The sequence below is a fragment of the Corvus kubaryi genome, unplaced genomic scaffold, assembly GCF_017639235.1.
Source record: "Corvus kubaryi isolate FWS band 111438036 unplaced genomic scaffold, C.kubaryi_AGA036_p1.0 37395, whole genome shotgun sequence".
In the NCBI taxonomy this organism is placed as follows: domain Eukaryota; kingdom Metazoa; phylum Chordata; class Aves; order Passeriformes; family Corvidae; genus Corvus; species Corvus kubaryi.
Window position 1 is genome coordinate 366,636 of NW_024581134.1, and position 20,584 is coordinate 387,219.

Genomic DNA, 20,584 nt, shown 5'->3' on the forward strand with positions numbered 1-20,584 from the left:
GCTTCAGGAGGGCCTTTCTGCATCTGCTTCACATGCACAGAACTACACACACACACACACACACAAAAAAAGGCATTTAATGAATGCAAAAAATAATGATTAAAAAAAAGCACATTTATCTACCTACCCCACCAAGTCAAAGACTAAAAGTGGGAAGATAGGACAACTGGAAACAACCTCTGCAAGTTTCCCATAGCCTTCAGAGGAGGTGGAATCTAGGTGCAATTTTAAAGGAGAAGATTGCAAGTGTTTCCCTTGCACTGTAATTGGCAAGTAATCAAGACCACATTCAATGCAACACAAGTTCTTGCAATCACGCTGTGACAGCAGACCAAGAAACTCTATTAAGAATCCAATGCAATTACAACCCAACAGCAGTCCAGCAAAGGGCTGGATATAAAGGGAGGCATGACCCCACATTAGAAAGAAGTCGGTGATGATACAGCTAAGGTGTAGTTCAGACACCACTGATGTGACACTAAACGAAGCAATCAGAACGCCTGGCACTGGAACAAGAAAGCAGCACTGGATACTTATTTCACAGTCCTGAAACACTGCTAGAAGGAGAGTTGCTTTCAGATCACCAAACAACTGTTCCCAAAGCCATGAATACCTACCCCCTCCCCACACCCAGCCCCTGTACTCAGCAGTATCTGAACTCCAGTGTGCATCCTTTCCTCTTTGGCCATCCTGCTGCTGTCCACACTTAAACAGGACCATGGCAGCACACCGCATACAGAGATGATGCATTAAAACCACTCACATTCAGATGAATGAAAGAGGGGAATGTTCTGCAATAAGCATAATCTGGGTGCTTCTCTATCTCACAGCACGTGTCTGAATGAAGCTTTGAGTCTGGCTGCAGTTTGTAACTTACCAAGATAGGCTGCCTGTCTCCAGTGTCACATCGATACAGGGAGTGACGTGCAAAATCCTTGGCTAGAGAGAAGGAAAGATGAGTTCCCTCCACAGGAACTGTGAACTGAGTGCTTGGTCTCTTCCCTGACTGGTCAGGCTGCTGGGCAATCAGCTGCAGGGTGGCTTTGCACAGCCCACCTGCTCTAGCTGGCATCTAAAGTAGGCTGAAGGTCTGGGTGTAGGAAAACACAGAGAACACTGGGTGATTCCAGCTGGGTGGGGAAACACACTGCTAGCACAACAGGGCTTTAGGAGAGGTTAAAAATCTAACTGTCAGAAATGACATAAACAGCACAGGTGTTGCAAAGGTGGAGAGTAAACCAGCTATTCTTGATCTATGACCTGCACTACACTGCTGGGACTTAAGATCTCCAAAACTGACTGTAAAGCTGGGAAATGAATACATTGCCCATATGCATTTAGATGCAGGAAAAGCAAAGGAAAAAAAGTGAAGTTATAAGTATTTACACTTTAGGGGAATATTTAACTGGTTGTAAAAAAAACATTGGGGTGACACTGCACAGGATGATTCTTGGATTGCCTTCAAAGAGCCAAGTGGACCTTCAGTTAGAAAAGGAAGGAGAAAACCTGGCTCAGGAAAGCGCTCAAAGCCCCTTAAGCTTCCCCCACTCTTCCCCATGACCTCTCTGTCCCCTATACATTATTTTTCTTCTTATAAATCTGTTCAGAAAATATTGTTTCCTTTTTGATATCAGTTTTGTGCCATCACTTCACCATAGCAACAGACAGCAAAACAGCAGCTTGAACAACTAGAAGTTGTTGGCTTACTCAGGTAGGCTCGCCTGCTGCAGCAGCCTTGAGTGACTCCCTGCTTCTGGAAAAATGATAGTTATATAATTCTAGGTTTATTTCCACTGAAAGAGAACATACACAATTAACTAAATGCCACCAATTAAACTATCAATAAAGCAGGAATATTTTCAGTACTGCACTGGTATCCAGCTACGCTGTAATGACAGCAGCTCCCTCAGCACACCAGGCTGATTTTAGAGCGACTGCCTCGAGTCCTGGAGACAGACATGGGCCACAAACCCCCAAGGGCAGCTGGGTCCATCCTGGGCAGTTCCCCTGAGTTCACCTCTGTGCTGGCACGGGCCAAACTGCCACCAAGGCCTGAGGTACCAGAGCCTGGGGGTGGGATTCTGTGAAAGATCAAAAGTCCAGGTGCCTCCCAAGCAGTGCCCAGCAGTGAGGATGGATCTGAGCTAAGACACCAGAGCAAAAACCAAAGAACATAAGGCTCAAACTTGATACTGGACCATGCAGGTGTTTTGGCAGACCAGCAGGAAGATAAAGAGGTCAACAGGACAATGAAGCAATGAAGCAGAGGAAGGGAAGTTTTGCAATGCACAGTTGGGACTTACATGAATATCTTTACGTCGCTGAAAAGCACAGGAAAGTCATAAACTGTGACAAGGTATCTAACTCAGGTTGCTACCAACAAGTGCTTACATTGATCCTTGATGATGTTGAAGGAACAATTGTTTTGAGAAGAAATTTAATAATAAAGGGTGTAAGTTTCTGCCAAGTGCTCCTGAATTCTTCTTGCTTTACATTCATTGGACATCATGTTTTGTTAACATATTTAACTCCTGTGTTGTAGGAATATTACAATGAATGAATAGAAAATATATTTTCAGTGAAAATGATTTTTAAATTGTTTCATCTATGCATAATCTTTATAGACACATACATAAGTATACGAGATACGTTAAGAATTGCTTTAAAGGAAGATGAACTTCCCTCCAAAACTGTGCTATAAATTTTTTTTTAGGTTTGTTAACCCATTTCAGATTTAAAAGACATTGTCTATTGAGATTGGGGGGTATGTTGTATATCTGTAATTAACTTTTTTATTATACAACTTCTCATGTCAAGACAAGTGTTTGATAAAATTCCTCCAAATGTCTCAGCTTTATGCTTTTCCCCAACTAAAAGTAGATGCTTTTCAAAGAAGAACAGCTTCAATGACAGAAGAAAGACAAACATACTGAAAATATTAAAGCAAAATAAAAATAAAAAATCTGCCAAACTTCCTTCCCAGTATCATCAGTGACAACACACTTTCAGGATATCAGCAGCAGCCTAGTGTGGCATTTAAGAATATCCAAATTGCTTAGACCCTGCACAGCCCCTGCTGTTCTTTGATTTATAAACTAGTGTCCAAATCCTGACCTCCAGTTACAAAACCCCACTGCATTCACTAGAATTTCACAGATGAAGTTCAGGACAGAATTCAACTTTGAGTTGCTTAATTTTAATTGGCCCAGAGTACGTTTGTTGTTGGGAGATGGTTTTTTCCCACCACTGCACAAACTGGGAAGATAAAAATTTAGTAACTAAAAATGTTTTCCAGAATCCCATTTTCCTGAGGGAAAAAAAAAATGTAATTACATATAAATGGCACAATTATTTGATGTTACTGTGAACATGGTAACTGTGGTCTCTGGGTTGTCTTGTGCTCTTTCTGTCCTTCCATCAGCTCATTTGTTTTCCATGTGGCTGCTTGTGTACTAACAATTGTCTCTGGTTATCATATGCTGAACAAGATTGTTTTGCACTCAGATTTATTCCCAGCATGAAAATTATTTGAAAATGGGTGGAACGAGGGGGAGAAACACAGCCATCATTTGAGAAACTCGCACACTAGAGTGCTCAAGGGCTTCCTTTCAGATTTGCCTTCCCTGCCAAGAAAAGGCATTGTTACAGTGACAGCCCAGAGGCGTGTGTTACAACAGGAAAATCATATGGGATGCAAAATTAAAATCTCAATCACAGGTGAAGAATCAAGGCAGCAGAGGAGTGTATACACAGAACTGCTCTTTTCTCCCTGCCTCCTAGAAAAAGTTGGCAATGCCTTGTCCCTGCAGGGGTGATGCTGGGAGGTGTTCAATGCCCAATTGAAGCGAAGCACCCTCCCAGCACCGTGTCCTTCCTTGGCTCTGCTCAGAACAGTGACTTCCCAGTCACCAGTCGGCTTCAGTGCCCTGAGTTCCCCCCAGCCTGGGTCCTGCTCCTCTCTAGCCAAGCTATGTCGCATCTGACCCTCTGCTTGCCTCCCAGCTCCTGGTGCTGCTCAGGAGGGGAGGTTGTGCCCACAGCAGGGGCAGCAAGCGGGACAGGTCACCCCTTCCCCCAAGCTGACAGCCCCTTCCAGCGCCAGCTCAGAGCAGAGCTCTGCCAGCACGGCCAGACCTGTGACAGGGCCTTACCTGTCCACCCCATCAAGAGAAGAGGTGACTTCCAGATGCCCCAAGCCAGCGTGGCCACAAGGGTGGGATTCCGCAGCACATCCCGGGTGCCAGGGGGACTCGTACGCTGGGTCAGGGTTTCTGCAGGGGAGCACGGGGCTGACACCCATGCTCAGCCAATGATTTGAGTCATGCCTGGTGACAATTCAAATCAAACTTGTCAAGCCGGTGTAGATCCAGATAGAAATCAGGTGGGATTTCTCCATGCACGGAGCACTGTATTTCTGAATGGCAGATTGTGCTCCTCAAGTTCCTCTACTTCCAGCTACTCAGCATTTCTTCCCTCTTGTAGTAATTCTGGCCAACAACCCTCACTACTACTTACCCTCTTTGGATAATCACACCCTTACAGTACCTCTCACAGCCTAATGTTTTACAACGAAATCTGAGAAGCTCTGAATAATCCTAATAGCTGTTAGGCAGCGGCACTCGCACAATTATGATATAAAAGGTAAGTGTGCTCCCACCAGCTCTCCATTTAAATTTATAGTGATTGGTTCCATACAGTAACATGGTAAATGAAAAACATCCCCCAGCCTTCATTTAAGAGGTTTATAGTAAATAAAAAAAATGCCGAGGTTTGTGTGTTGGCCTCCAGCCTGGCAGCTCTCTGTGCAGGAAGGGGATTCAGGCTCCCTCTCCTAGGCACACATAAAATGCCGGGTGATATACGGCTCTGCTCCGCCAGCAGTGTGGCTGCAGCAAAAGCCTGAGGAAGTCAGGCTGCTGGTCCCAAGAAAACCTTCTCTGCAAGCCCAGAGGCAGAAATCACCTGTGTTGTCCTGCAGACACCCCAGCATCTTTCCAGGGTTTAGTGATGTACCGTTTCCCAGGTACAAGGCAGAATGGAGTCAAATCCCTGATTAATTCAGTTCACAGTGCCCTGATCACACTGAACAAGGGCTGGCAACTGTCCGATGTGGCAAGTGCTGTCTAAATTTTTTTTTTACAAGGAACACAAACCTGGAGGAGGTTTTTATACCTTCTCCAGAGACTACAGGCTCCTCTGTTGTTCTGAGTTCAGACTGCAAGGAAAACAGGTCTTCACTCATGAGAATTTAATTTCAGTACCTGCACTAGTACCTTTAGAAAATGCAATTTGGGTCTGACCCTGACTCTTACAATTAACTTGCACAAGATCCCGTGCAAGCTAATTGGAAGAAAGGTGTGATTCTGCTACACAAAGCCAAGTATCTCGGGGATACTCAACCCTATCCTGCTGCAAAATACATCACTCCGATGTGAAAACACCAAGGTACCTGCTCCTCTGTGCTCCTTCTGTCTGAGGCCACCCTGGCAGCCTGGAGGTCCCCCTCTGCCCTCACCACCAGACCCCACACCACAGCTTTGTGGTAAGGACAGCCAGTACAAGCTACACAGTGAGAAGTGCCCATGGCTGCTCTCCTCAGACCGGCTCCAAGAAGGGTCCTGCAGCCCAGTCAACCAGTACAGCAGGCACCAGAGAGGCTTTCAGCACCTTTACACTCCCAAGATCACCTGTGCATTGACTCTGTGGTGCCCAAAACTTCCTTCCTTACCATGAGCCTGCATTGCTTCTCCTGGTGAGGAAGGGCAGATCCTCCAGGTTTTCACACCTTCATCAAGCTGTTTCTCCAACAGCACTTGCACTGCTGCAGTGTCCTGACACTGTTTTTCCCTCATGTTCCTCCCCGTCCATTTCATCCTTAAAATAAATAAATAAATGAAAAAAGGCATTGCTGGCTGAGCCTTGACCCTACACAGCCCATACCACTGACAGGTCCCTGCTGTGAGACCCCTCTCTCCCAGAGCTGCTGGACACAGCACACCCTGACCTGTCTCCATCACCCTGGTTCAGCTTTCCCCCTCGCACACCCATATAAAGGATATTGTCTGCCTCTAATTTGCTGGGATTTCGCACCAATAAATGAGTGCCAGTGTTCCTGTGAAGGGGGAGAGTCACCAGCCGTGCAACATCCAGTGTCAGGTTGCAGCTCCTGGCCTAGCTGGTTGTGCAGGCATCTACCTTGCAATCCCTTCATTATTACATCTCAAGGCTCACCCCACACTTAAGGAAATTCTCCCCTCCCTACAAGAGGACACAAAGCAGAATGGACCAGTTTGTGTTTCTCAAGGCATACTGGGAAGTCAGTGCTGAGTCCGAGCCCAGGAAGGGCTCTGCAAGCCTGCCCTTGTAAATCCCTCGGCAGGAGAAGTTACGGTGCCCCCTCCCCCAGCTCCGAGGCTTCACACTCCAGCAGCACGTTCCCGGTCTGCCTTGCACATCTGCTGAACTAAGGTAAAACCGGACACTGCAGAGCTGTGATTGATGTCACCAGGGTAAGGCACTGCTGGAGAGGTCCCTCCCTGCTGCAGGAGGAATTCTCACACACACTTCTCTCCCTCTCCTCACGCATCCTGCCCTTGTGATCACGGCACAGTTACAGAGCCTGTTACGAGATTGTCACCTCTCCTCCTCCTCCTCTTGCAGTGTCCAGAAGTCCCAAGGCTTGTGGCTACTGTGCCACCCTGTAAAGGCAGAGGAAGGGCTTGGGCATCCCTGATACAGTCCCTTTACACAGTACTCCCCAACCACTGTGCTTTGGAGCAGCATGGGCAGCTTTACCTTCCATGAGCACTAACTGAAGAGCTCCAGCAGAGCTGGCAGCCAGCTTGGCTGCAAGAAGAGTTAACTCGGTGGAAGGAGGCAGAGGAATAAAAGACCTTCCTTTCTCCGTTTGTCAGGCAACAGGTCACACATGCTTGCAGACAGATCCCAAAGACTGTCTCTACTCTCACATTTCCTCTCTTCCTTTCTCTGACGCTTTCCTGACATATCTTCTTGTGCACTTTGCTCAGCTTTTGAAGTAACACTCCTCCCTGCTTGTTCTCCTTCCCACTCCTTGTCACTGAAGTCCTGCTGCTGTCATCACACTCCCATCAGACTTCTCCTTTCAACTGTGCGTTTCCACGCTGTCTCTCCCAACTGTCACATACGCTTCTGGTTCAAACATCTGTTCCTCCCCCTCCCAGGGAAGTTACTCCAAAACAAGCTGCTTTCTGTCTGAATGGCAGGGAGGATAGATTTGGTTGTACATGTGGCACTACACAACCATCGTGCTGCCAAGTGAAAGGCTCCTCTTCTGTGGTTTGGTCACATCAATTCCCAGGGCTACAGGCTTAGGCCCTCCTTATTCTGCCAGGAGGAAGAGTGAGAAGCCTGCTTCTTGCACCTTACAGCCTGGTTACTCAGGGCTAAGTCTCTGCTCAGCAGGAAAGCAAAGGAAGGGGACACTTGCTGCCCTGCACGGAGGGAAGGTCTGCACGATCATTCTCTGTTACAGGTAAAGGAATGCCCGTGCAAGAATGGCTCAACCCAGTGGAGTACCAGCAAGGATGGCTGGAGGCCAGCAAGGAACTGACAAATTACAGGAGCATTGTGGCTCCCCAGTGTCCTATAGCTGGTATTGCCTGGTGATCTCAGAGGTCCTGTGTCGTTGCAGGTGAGTCTCAGGCCAGGGCCAAACTCAAAGAGGGGTTAACCCAAGCAGCATGGCCAACAAGGTGTCCTGCACAGCCTCCCAGAACCAGGGGGCTCAGGGGCAGAGCACATCTCCAGGTCTGTGCAGAGGCCACAGCAGCCCCACTGCCTGCACGCCCAGCTCTGCTGGTGGCCTTGGACTGCCCAGCTTCACTGACACCATCAGGAAGGAGAACAGCTGGTCTCTGGCCTGCTACTTGCTCTGTCCCCATGTGCTGGCAGGAGGCAAGGCCCCAAGACAGGTGTCAGAACTTAGAGAAGGTTCGGAGAGGTTTTATCAGCCTTGCTAAGTTCTTCCCATTGTGAAGAAACAGAACTGTAGTTTCTATTCTATTCCCTTTTCAGCTGCTTATAAGTTTTTCAAACAGATTCCCATTCAGGGTGAAATGTTCATTGCTTGGTCTCAGCTCAGAGATGATTTCTTTTATTTTCCCCTGCAGGAACTGTGAGCAAAATACTAAATGGAGTAGATTTGGAGTTTGGGGAGCATGAGCAATCAAGATATTTCCCCCTTGTTCCCTCTGATACCATATGTTCCAGTTGGAAATTTTACACTTGCAGACTGGTAACTCATAAATGGTAGAGATGATAGACTTCAAATGTTCTCATTGAGAGGCAGAAAACAAACCCAGATTTAACAAAATAATTGGTTCAGTACTGTTAAGATGAGTTTAAAGAATTCTGATAATGCTTTCTCCTTCCGTTGTTTCCCAGGAGGGACAAGTACACACATTTTATTTTAATCTGTGTGCTATAATTTTAAGGATAGCTGACACAGGGTGGTCTTTGTTAAGATGTATCTATTTGCTTTGAAATCCAAGAAAGTTCAGCACTTGCAGGCTGCCAGAAATCACAGACCTATTATTCAAGGAACTTCTGAGCTGTGCTGTCAAGCCCATCAGAAGCCTGTACACTGAACAGCTCCCATTCAATGCATTTTTGTGCTCATTTACAAACTCAACAGTGGGACTGCTTGAAGCTTTATTCCCCTCAACTTGAAACTCACTTAAAACTAAAGCCAGAGAACCCCAGTGTTCTTGGAAAGGCATGTTTGGAAACCCAGCCTTACAGAAGCAATGGCAGCCTGATCATCCTCACCTATAGTGTCAGCTAGGTCATTTAAAACGTCACAGTCTAGATGTTTTTTTTTTTACTTCAAAGTCAGTCCTGCAAACCCCAGGCAAGCTTTGGATAACCTGTTAATAAATACCCTGCATGTTGGTATAAATGCAGAAGTTATAAGACACAGACAGCAAGCTTTAAGCCCTGGAAGTTCCTGGTCACAAGTGCTCCATCATTATCAGATTCATGTATGCACGTAGATGGTTATATACATTATCTTTTCCAGGGGGCAGGTTTACTAAGGGAGACAGTATCCCTATTTCCTTCTCCCATTCCCACTGCACAGCACAGATGTCCTTTTGTACATGGCTGGGGAGACACTGAACAGCTGCCCAGCCCATCCTGCTTCCCCCACTCCATCCATGGTCCCATTCACAGCCCAGAGAGGCACTAGTGACAGCTCACATATATTTAACAACTTGGGCAGCAGATGACTACCAGAACGGCCCAGCACATTGTGGTATAGTAAAACAGCATACAAAAATCACCCTGTTTGGGCAAGGAAGTCTCCTGACCTGGAACTCACCACACACCAGGGCTGGCAGACCATCCAGGAGGCAGATGATGGCTCTCTTCCAATCCCACTGACCAAAGTGACCCAGCAGCCACCTGGAACACAGCAAGAGATGAAATCTCTTTGGCAAGCAGCTCCCAGCCTGTTCTCTGCCTCCACAGCAGCTGGCACGAGCTACTTTCACCTCAAGCTCCTGATCTCTTTGATCTCCCAGATAGTTATGTACTTCAATGATTCATGATTGTTACTCGAGTCCCACCTGCAAGCAGGGAAGCCTCCAGACCGGCCTACAAAGGTTATGGGATAGCTGTGGGCTCACTTCCCCAACCTCTCCTGGGAACTACTTCCTTACACCAGTCTCACAGCATGGTAATTCTATTAAGTGCTATGGAATTAATCATGATTTATGCCAGGTGGAAGGAGAGAATAAGCAAGTCCTGTATCCTCACCTCCTGAACTACTGATACTGCTCTAATCTTGTTGGTACTTTGAAGTGCTTTACTCTGGCCAGGCTGTTAGAATTACTTTGTGCCTGTACCCTTAAACTCAGGTCATTCTTTGCTGTAATTCCTTGCTGTGGCTTCTGGAAAGGTGTTTTTCTCCCTCCACTCCCCACAATAAATGAGTTTGTCACTCGAAATATACTGCCAATGTGTTACATGTCCCACAGTGTTTGTGGTTATATCAGAAGTGTTTGTTTATAGCACCATAATTCAGCAATATCTTGATTACAGGAGAGATGGTGTTGTAACTCACTGTGGCTAGAGAGAATATTATTTTTCTTTTCCTTTAATATAAAATGTTGATTTTCAGTCAATACACTGAAAGAAAAAAAGTGCAGTTGTTGCCCTAGTAACCAGCTGCCTTGTAAACCATAAGATGTTAGGAGCACAAGGTGTTAATTGTTCCAAGTGCTGTTTGTGGTCAGGGGTAAAAAGCTAGAATGGGAGAGATCATAAGAAACATCTGGGAAGATAAAGTCAGCTGGTCTCTGGTTGGAGAAAGCCTAGACAACAGCAGGTAGAGATAAAGCAAGAGGTATCACTGCCACCTGAGGTGCAGGATGAACGGAATTGTGGCCACATGTGAAAGAGTCTCTGAGGGAAGCCTGCAAGAGCACAGCATACCCTGGGAGCCTGATGGGTTTTTACCAGGCACGTTAAGGGTTCAGCACTCCATCACCACAAGTAGCAGCTCTTCCTGACAATGCTCATTCCCTCCTCCTGACCAAACCCATCTCCATTTCCCCTTCTGCTCTGTGTCCTGGTATGCTCTGCTCCAGAACGTTCCTTCCTTCAGCATGAATTGAGGTTTGTCCTTCCTGTCACACACCTACCTGGGCTGCCCTGCTGAGCAGCTCCTGCTCTCAGGCTCTTTGCATGGCACAGCTTGGCACAGCACAGTACCAACATCTTCCTGGATGATCCTGCTGTGCTCATCCTGGCTCTGCTGCCTGGGAGCAGCCGATGGCCAGGGGGGCAGACTGAACACAAAGCATCTGTGCGTCTGCCCCAGCCTCCTATGAGGCACAGCCCCCCAAATCCAGCGGGTTTCGTGCTGGGGCTGGGAGGCAGCACCAGGAGGGCTCTGTCTGCAAGGGGCCTCAGAGGGAGAAAGGCTGCAGAGGGCTTCTCTACCATCTCTCCTCCCTCACACGAAAGAAAGCTGGCAAGACAGCAGCCTCATGCTCCACAGCATCTGCCACCTCTCTCCTCTCTCCCCCTACCCAGTCCTTGCAAACTGGAGAGTGAACAGAACAGATCTGGGGGAAAGTTTTCTGCTTTCTAGCAATTTGCCATCTCTTAATGCCCACTGAACCTGCCAGTATGCACATTCCCTTAGGAAATAAAGGGAAGGAGCACAGAAAAGACAGTATATTTGCAAAATAAGCCCCTCCCAGGGGCAGGGTTGTGCTAAGCAGGAGCCTCTGCCCCAGCATGGGACGCGGATTACATCTACACGACAGTAACATATGGAGAGGAGGGCTCATGTCCTGCAGTGAAAGAGGATAGGCCACCAGGATTTTTTTTTCCCCTTGGACTCCATTGTCCAGGGATGTATTCCTGATGTCTCATTAACTTCTGGGGGGCAGTTTTTCCCCCTGTTGTTTTTATTTACTAACTCTTGGTGTTTATACTTGCCAATAAAGACATTGCAGTGAGCCACACCACAAAGCCCTGAGTGCAATCCAGTGACACCTCACACTGGGGGTGAAGCCTACATTTAAGTAGAGGTTTATTTTCTTTCTCTTGCTTCCCCTGGTACAGTTGCCCATGATGATGCAGCCACCTTCATCTCAGCACAGCCTGATGTAGACCTCTGCTGCTGATCAGGGCTGGGATCTCTGCCATTCATCCTTTACACTAAGAAAACACAGTTTGAGTGAATAAAGCTGAGAAACCGTGAATTTTTCCAAGCAGAGAGTGCCTGGGCAGCACTTCAGATAGCAAAGCTGCATTTAAACTGGGATCTGTGGGAAAAACTGAAAAATAAAGATGAATGAGTTTGGTTGGGTAATTAGATAATAAAATTGAAGGCTCTGGAGTTTAGCCCAGAAATATAACCCAGTGTATGTTGCTGGCTAGCCTGCTGACTCTCCTACTGCTGGCAGCACTGTCTTAACCCAGCAAGGATATCTGTCCTTCAGAGTCCAAACACAGAAATGCATTTGTTTAGCACAGGATCAGTGGCATGGGATCAATCCTGCCCTCTGTCAGTCTCCCAGAAGCTGGATTCACTCCCCACAGGTGAGGCAGGGCTGCAGAGAGGAGCTGCAGGACTCAAAGTGGCCTTCCCACTGCTCCAGCAGTGCCCAGACCTGCAGGGCAGAACAAACCCAGAGGAGGGCTGGGCACTGGAACAGGCTCCCCAGGTACACTGTCACAGCACCAAGCCTGACAGAGCTCAAGAAGCATTTGAATAACACTCTCAGGAACACGGTGTGATTCTGGGGCTGTCTTGTGCAGGGTCAGGAGTTGGACTTGATGATCCCTGTGGGTCCCTTCCACCTCAGGAGATTCTATGATTCTATGAACTCTCATGCATATCTCGTGCCAGTAAATACTACCATGGCTCTGTAGAGGGTGGTGTTTAAGGGTAAAAAAGGGCAGCAGACCCAGTCTGAAAGGAAAACTGAGGGTGGTTTAGCTTTCTGGAGTGACTGTTTTCCTAAATTCAGTTTTCAAATTGCTGCAGAACTGAAAAGCAAAGCAGAGGCAAGTTCTCTTTGACTTAGGAAATCCTTCAAAATAAAGCAAACCCATTTTGAAAGGCAGACTTTGTCAGCTGCCCTATTTTTAGGATTGACTCCTACAGGTCCTTCCTACAATGATAGCAGTTTTGCCTGAGCAATGACTAGGGACTGCAGGATTTAGGCTTTTAATAAAGCAATTGTGTAATTAAAAATAAATGGGTCTCTAGTGTCACTATTTAAAAGAAAAGAAAACTTAGATCAAATAAGGCATTTCTTTCTTTTTGGTTTAGTCTGCTTGGATCATGCAGAGCTTTAATGACGCAGTCACAAATGTTGTATTTAAAAGGCCTCTTAGTTGCTGAGAGGAGCCCCAGGAGAGGGCTATTAACTGGCCAAATCAGGCTATTTATTTTTGTGAGTTTTGCAAGTTTGAAAAAGAGAGGCACATTTTCACTTAGGAGAGTGATATTTCAAATAGGTCACAGGAAACTCTGGCAGGCGGGGAGCAAAGCAGAGCGTCAGTAGGAAAACATTAACCAGAGACATTTTGCAAGTGTAAGTCGACATTTGGGTTCCTAATGGCTTCTGAAGTCCATTCAAAAATCTTTCAGTGAATATAAAATAGGGGCAAGGCACTGCAGCTGTGCAGGAGCCCCCAGCCTGATCCTGAATCTCTTAAAAATGGCAGAGCCATGCCCTGAGTGTTGCTGTGAGAGAGCCCAGGGCTGCCAGCACAGCCAGCAGGATGTGTTTGGAGGAGGTGGACTCTGCCTTTGGTCAGGAGAGAGCTGGGGCTTGCAGAGACAGACAGTCAGTCCCGAAACCTCACTGCACCTTTCTGCCTTTACCTTTGATTTTGATTCTTCAGACAAACCATGAACTTCATTTTCCTCTCACATAATCACAGCCTGGAGCAAATCAGGAGTGACTTCAGTAAATCCTGTAAAGCATGCTGCATGTACACCTTCAGAATCAGGCATGGTACATTTTACATGCAGGTTGGAAAAGGTGCCTCCACACCACCTCTGCAGGCACAGCACATGCTCATCATTAGTACACTTTTTCCTCCTTTTCACCTTTGCAAACAGAATCAATTAACTGAAAGCCCACTCAGGAATGATTCAGGTGAAATTACTTTGAAGGACTGGTCCACCTCCCATTACTTTCAGCAGCTGAGGATGAAGTTACCCAGAAGTTAAGAAACCTCTGGGGCAATGTCAGGCTGTCACTGGGTCCTGTCCTGTTCCCTTGAGCTGCTGCCACACAAGCAGCTAGAGCGCCACGGCATCTGGATGTAAAAGTTTTGCAAGATCAGGATGAGAAAATAAATGATATAGTAAGACAATAAAAAGCAGTGTTCCTAGAAAGGGAGGTCTAATGGGTTCCTCTTGGTGGATTATAAATCCAGCAGCCATACATGTCATAAAACAAAAAGTTAAAGAAAAAGTAACCACATGCCTATTAGAACAGTCTCCCTCAAGTTCTTTTCCTATATGAACTGGGTAATTGAGGACTCAAAGTACTAGCATGTCTGTGGCTGTGACTGTCACATCAGTGCTTCCATCAGTGAATGACAAATCTCTATAAAAACACCCTTCAGTGACTGTGGTGGGACAGGCCCTCAGTACCACATTCTCGTCCCCTGGCTGGCTGACCAAGTGAAGCTGCAGGTGCTTTGTGCCCAGCGTTTTCACAGGTTTTTTATGATGCAGCCAAACCAGTGGTTCATTGGATCAGACTGAGGGAGCTGGCACTGGTGTGAAGGGAGCTGAAAGGGAAACTTGGAGCACACCAAAACCAGGAGGGGTTTCTGGCATGGTGAGGCTGTGTGCTGCACTGTGAACAACTCTGTACACTCAGCAAGAGGAAACCAGGGGTAGAGAGGGTCCCTCCAGCTGTGTCACAGAAGAAACCCCTGCTCTGACCCATGTGGCATGTGATGGGGTGGGCATGTTTTCAAGGGGTGAGGAGGGAATTTATAGGTACAGGGAAAGCACGATCATATTGCTTTTCTGTTTGGCATGAAAGGAGCTATAAATAGTGTGACAATTGTCTCCAGAAACCCAGGACAACCCCTGCCCTGATTAGCAACCACACACTGTCCCTTTGGACTTTACTGAAGCCATGCAGGTTGCAGTCACCAGCTCAGCTGACTCAGTTGTCTGTTATTCCCTTTAAAACTACCCTAGCAAAGCTGCCTTTTCCAAGGAGAGACAGAGGCTGGTTCTCTGCCTCAGACAAACCTGCTGTAGCTCCAGTGTTGATCATCATCCAGTTGAACAGTAGAGTTCTCCAGCTGGACCCTGTGCCTGCTCCACGGTGGTAATTCTTCCAGACCTACTCTGTGTATTAGCTTAGCCCGGCAATATTTATTTAGCAGATAAAACTTTGATGCTGCTCCTGTAGAAATAGTTTGCAATATATTAACAAGGCTGTAATATTAGTCAAACGCATCTTTGATGTGCCCCCAAATTTTTGGTGTAAAAAAATCAGCAGATGCTAAAGGTCACAAGGCAAATTCAGCCCTTATGAGAAGTTAACCATTAAAGCAAAAGGGTGAGGGTGATCAGGGGTACCATAAAACGCTCTCTCCTCCAAGACCTTGCAGCTCACAGCATGCTGTGTATAATACATGCAAGGTTATTGCTTAAAACAATTCAATATGATCCAAGTCCATCCAGACACAAAGAAGTAATTCATCCTTTTCCCATGGATGGGCACAAAACAAACCATGCCATAGTGCCATCCAGGGACAAATAGGTGTTTCTTGTTCAATGCATCTGTATGAAGTCCCACTGCCTGCCTGGCTGAGGTGGGGCTTTCAGGAAGGCTTTCAAGGATTTGGGTCCCTCTTGCTTTTTCTAAACCACCCCATCCCATTGCTCCCCTCCCAGGCACAGCCACGGGCATCAGAGCCCATCCAGCACCAGTCACAAAACAGCTCCTCCTGGCCCCATGCCAGGGGCGAGGCGGGGCCTCTCCAGCAGCCAGGTCACCTTCCCCAGCAACGGGCAAAGACATTCCTCAGGGTGATGGGGGGCTGGCAGTGCCCACTGCAGAAACCTCCCCCTGGCCTGTTTTCTCTCTGTCTCTGTTTCCCCATTCAGGAAAAAGCTTCTGTCACAACAGCTGCTGATTCATTTTCTGACTTGGTGCCGAGCGTGCCAGACATAACATTTGTTTGCCGCCAAAGTGGTAAAAACAATGACTTACCAGCTCATTTTTCTTCAGCTGATTATGTGGTGGGGGGAGATAGGAGCTTTAATTAAAATTAGATACGGAGGAGAATAAATCCACTGAGATGCAAAGAGCAACGCTCTGGAAGGCAGGAAAGGGGAGAGCATCTGAGGCGGTGTGGGAACAGCCACCACCAAACAAAGGAAAACAAGCGGCAGTGGGGAGGGACTCTGTGGTCCCTTGCTGCCCTTCACCAACCTCTCCTCTCTGTGCTTTCCACCATCCAGGTGTCAACAGCTTCCCCAGACCAGTAACTCTCAGATCCAATACTTTACCTTCCAGACTGAGAGGAGAGAAGCCACCTAAAGATCGCTCCAATGCAGGCAGACAAGTATACTCGTCTTTGATCCTTTCCATCTTTCTTCCCTGATTTGTCTTCTGTGATGAAGGAGTCCCACCATCAACATTTATTTGCTTCTTAAAACACTGACTAATGATTTCCCCCGTAGAGAGAATCTACATCCCACCCACATTTTGGAAGTGTTCAGGGCAGAGTGATTGGACTGAGATTTTGGCTTGCCTGTTATACACTAGAGCCAAGTCTGGCTCCAATGAGTGAAGAGTCATGGTAACCAGTGTAAGGGTGAGGAACTGCTGTGGGAGAACCATCCAAAGCCATTATCCCAACACAACTATTATAATTGCATATGATGATAAAGAAAAGGCTAAATCATTCAGAGGCTGCAAGAGAGATTTTTAAGGCAGATGGGGAACAACCATTCCACATGTGGAATGTGGCTGTGTGGTCAGATACCATGATTCAAACCAAGGACTCATCAAGGACTACTTATCTAATACCTGGTAACCTCTCCGAACACATGAAGACGAAAAGCTCACTTTTATACTTTGCAAGCTCTTGCATTCTTTGCTTTAAATGCTTGTTTGCTCTCTTCATCTGAGGGGAATACAAAGAATGGCTATTTGCAAATACAAAACCCAAGATCAAGGAGTCATTCTTGTTCACCAGAGAAAATAAAATAGACACTAGAGAAGCTCTTTAGAAGGAAGGAAGGAATTTCAAGCATACCAAATGAGGCACCTAGATACCACCAACAAGCCACTGAAAAATCTATCCAGCTTCTTGGAATATTTTTGGAAATCCACCTTATTATGTCAACTTGTATTCAGAACCTGAAAGGAGTATTTTCAGCACCATATTCTCACAGAATGGGGAAGAAGGGATTTAAGAGGTCTCTTATGTTCTCTGTTCTTATCTCTGCTACACAACTAAACTATTCTTTCCTTGACTTGATCTACCTGCATCACCTCACAGGTCTTGTACACACTGTCTCCTTGGATGACATTGCTAAATTAATTCACTATAGCAAAATATAAGTGCTTAAGAAAATCTCCAGTTGATCTCTCAACCAACCACGGTACAAGAAGACTACCAAGAAAGGTTTCTCCCTCCCATGACCTTTTGCTGACTTAGATCCCATAGAAAGCAATGCTGCAGAGCAATGGTCAGGCTGTGGACTGACATACCTGACCATCCAGAGACACCCTGCCCTTCTCGGCTTCAGTTGGACCTGTAGTTTCTCAGCACCTTTGCAAATTAAGTGCAGAAACTAACACATTAAATTGTATTACTGCATAAGGACCTTCATTTCCAGTCTTTTATCAGCAGGAATGATATTGCCATTCTATACACTAGACCTGTTTTTGTAATACTATGGTTCATCAGAAGTTTTTATGTTAATATCGAATCAGAAATAATACACATGTGATTCATAATAATCTGAATGGCTGCACTGAATGTATTGTAAGAAATTCTGGTTAGGCAAGAAACTCATTAAAGAAATAGTGACTACTATTATCCCACAGCATATATTGTTCTTATTGTTCTACTGGAAAGTTTCCTTGAGTAGTTTCTTTAATTAGCAATTTGATATTTTGAAATAGTGTGATCTCCACAACACACAATTTGTAACACAGACTTGGCTGGCAAAACAAAGGAAAACAAGCAATCTTTTCAGAGTTTGCATCTCTAGGGCATATCTTGTCATTTGCTGCTGTATATGTGTATAACATGGTGACACTGTTCTTGAGGGATTTTGATTCTTAAAAGTTGCTTAGATAAAGAGCTTTTTTTATTGGAACAGAATATATTGTCTTTTTTTTTTTTTCTTCTTCTACAAAATCAACATAAAAATATTTGCATAACTTTGGGCTATTCAAATAGAAGATGTTGACCCCAGCTGTGTTCTAGTGAATGAATCATTTATGTAGGAGCTCATTGCACAGAACGTATGGTATTTTATCTTTGCTGGGTTTCTGCCAAATACAGTCTGTAACAATTTTTCCCCTTTGCCACATTTACTGCTTGATATCCTTTAAAATATACCAGCTCCAAGTGTGAGAAAGCAAAACAGATTCTGGCCGGCTCTGGCTGAGAGCTGTTTGTATGAATACCCCTGTGCTGGCACCGAGGTGTCCTTGTTTTTGGAGAACATCCATTCCAGATCTGAGACTCTCCTTGCACTGACTGCTTTTAATCAACATTGATTCAAAGTTAATTTAAACCTGCAGGGAACTGCAGAAGCCCAGGAGCAAGGGAAAACAGGGATTTTCTTCAAAAACAACATAGGAACTGCCCCAGTGAGAGAGAAAAATTTCCAATGCCTTGAACATCCCAAGCTCTGCACCTGCAGGCAGAGGCTGCAGGGAGTAAGGGAGGATGTTTCTGCCACAGCTCTGCTCAGTTACAGCTATCCTCCAGGTATCACTTAAGTGGTATTTGGGCAAGACATATTTCTACCCAGAAGGGCAGGGAAAAAGATTATTTCATTAAGTGACTGAGGCACTGCATGGCCAAAGCCACTATTACACCAGGTTTGATTTGAAATCGTAAGCAAGAGGTCAGACTCTCTCAACACTGATCTCCCGGGGGAGAAGAGATAAGGCAGAGTGCTAAGATTTCCACGCTCCCACATGAATAGATAAGGTCTGAATGAGCAGCCTCATCTGTAGGCTGCTTCCCTAAGCGTTTTTCATAGCTTTCACTGGAAACCCTCATACCTTTCTACACTGAATCACATAATTATGGTTTCCACAAGAAATTCAGAGCAGGATCTCCTCCCACAAAATTTCCTCTCACCTGCACTCCTTTCATCACCAAAGATAACTGTTTGTCAGCACTACCTCTACTGTTGAAAGGGTTCACAAGCAGCTCAATTTAGCAGCCAGTCAAGAATATTTCCCCATGTGCTTCTAAAACGTGTTTCTGTGTGTGGCATGAGCATCTCCATGAGGAATCATTCATTCAGGACACACTTGCAGTCTCGATGTGTTCTCCCTGCTAAGCAAGGAGCTTCTTTTACAGTAGACAACCCCCATCATCAGGAGGTTGCCTTCCAGTTCCCCAGGAAAGCCTTGCTCAGATGGAGATACTGCTGGCAGGATGTAGCCCCATTAATCTCTGCCATCCCAGTTCCTCATGCCTGAACTGTTCCCTGTCACAGGAGGCTCCCTCTTCATTACAACCTCCCACATGCAACAGGAACATAATAGCCTGGTGCAACCTGACCCTGGGTAAACTCCAAACACAGACAAGACACTGCTCTGAAAGTCACCAGTTAATTCATCTTTCAGCAGCAGATTATTTCTGATGTGGAATGCTTGCTCCCTTTCCCTCAGAACAGCAAGCTGGGGTTTATCACAGCTCTGCAAGAAAGTCCTTCCTGATAGACTCACCCAAGAATTTGCACTGACACCGGGGCCAGTGTTCCAGAGTTGAAAGCGCCGCTGTAATTACACGTGACTGTTGTATAAACTCCAGTTTTGGTTGCTCATAACTTCATCTATAATTAACTGTTTAGGCTGAAAATTTCTCCAGCTGGATTCAGCCTCAGGCTCAACTCTTTCATTTTGGCTGAAATGGCTTGAGTCTTTCCCAAGAATATATTTAAAGAAAAAGACTCTCTTTTGCCCCTGTTAAAATGATCTTTTTGTAATTTACTGAAATGTTCTCACAACTCCATGCTTCTAAAAGCAGCACCTTGAAATACTGGCAGACATGACTGTTGTGAAACATGTCTCTTCATATTGTCAGGGGGAGAGAAGGATCATAATTTGGCTGTTTTCAGCCTCAGACTTAAATATGTATAAACATATATAGGTATGTATATACATACACACACACATACACATATTTAACTTTGACTACCCTGAGTGCTGAGCAAGTCTGGTGCCCCACTCTGCCAGACACTCCAGTGAGGGGACACACACACCATCCAACAGAGACCAAGGATACTCCTGCAGCTACAAGCCTTGGTAGAGCTTTCACTGCAAATGTGCCCTTTGGTTGCAGGTTCTCTGAGGTACCAGGCCAGAAGAGAGCAGGAGACAGGTCAAGCTGAGCAGGACACAGACACTACATCTCAGTGAACACAGGGGAAGGAACTACTGAAAAGAGCCTGTGATGAGCCTGACCACAGAGCAAGGTCTGACCTGTAGGCAGTGAAGACAACCCTGGGTGCACATGGAGCAGCAAAGACAAGTCAAAATGTTCAAAAGCAGTTCAGTAAATAGCTTCAGTCTACTCTGAAAACAGCCAGAAGTGTCTCTGCAGAGGTCTACTCTACAATGACACAGAGGTGGAGAAAATGAGTACATGATCACTCATGAAAAAGAGCACAGCACAATGCAAGAGGGCTGAATGCAACGTGCCTGAACAACCTAAAGGTTCCTTCTTCAGGAGTATCTGAAGTTGAAACCTTATGACAGGCTAAAGATGTTGTACCCACATTTAAAGGGGGTGCATACCCAGTGATTTCTGGCCATGCAGAAAACAGTCAGAAAGCACATTT

At 46.0% G+C, this 20,584-nt stretch overlaps 1 long non-coding RNA gene across 1 annotated transcript; it reads right to left on the reverse strand.

Annotated features, from left to right (window-relative positions):
* Nucleotides 1-1,591: 1,591 nt before the first annotated feature.
* On the reverse strand, nucleotides 1,592-20,246 carry LOC121670244. The gene is made up of 4 exons (XR_006018084.1): nucleotides 14,783-20,246; nucleotides 9,366-9,441; nucleotides 5,729-5,874; nucleotides 1,592-4,325 (listed from the first exon to the last, which is right to left on the reverse strand). It is a non-coding gene; the product is annotated as an uncharacterized LOC121670244 (long non-coding RNA).
* Between the last annotated feature and the right edge of the window lie 338 nt (nucleotides 20,247-20,584).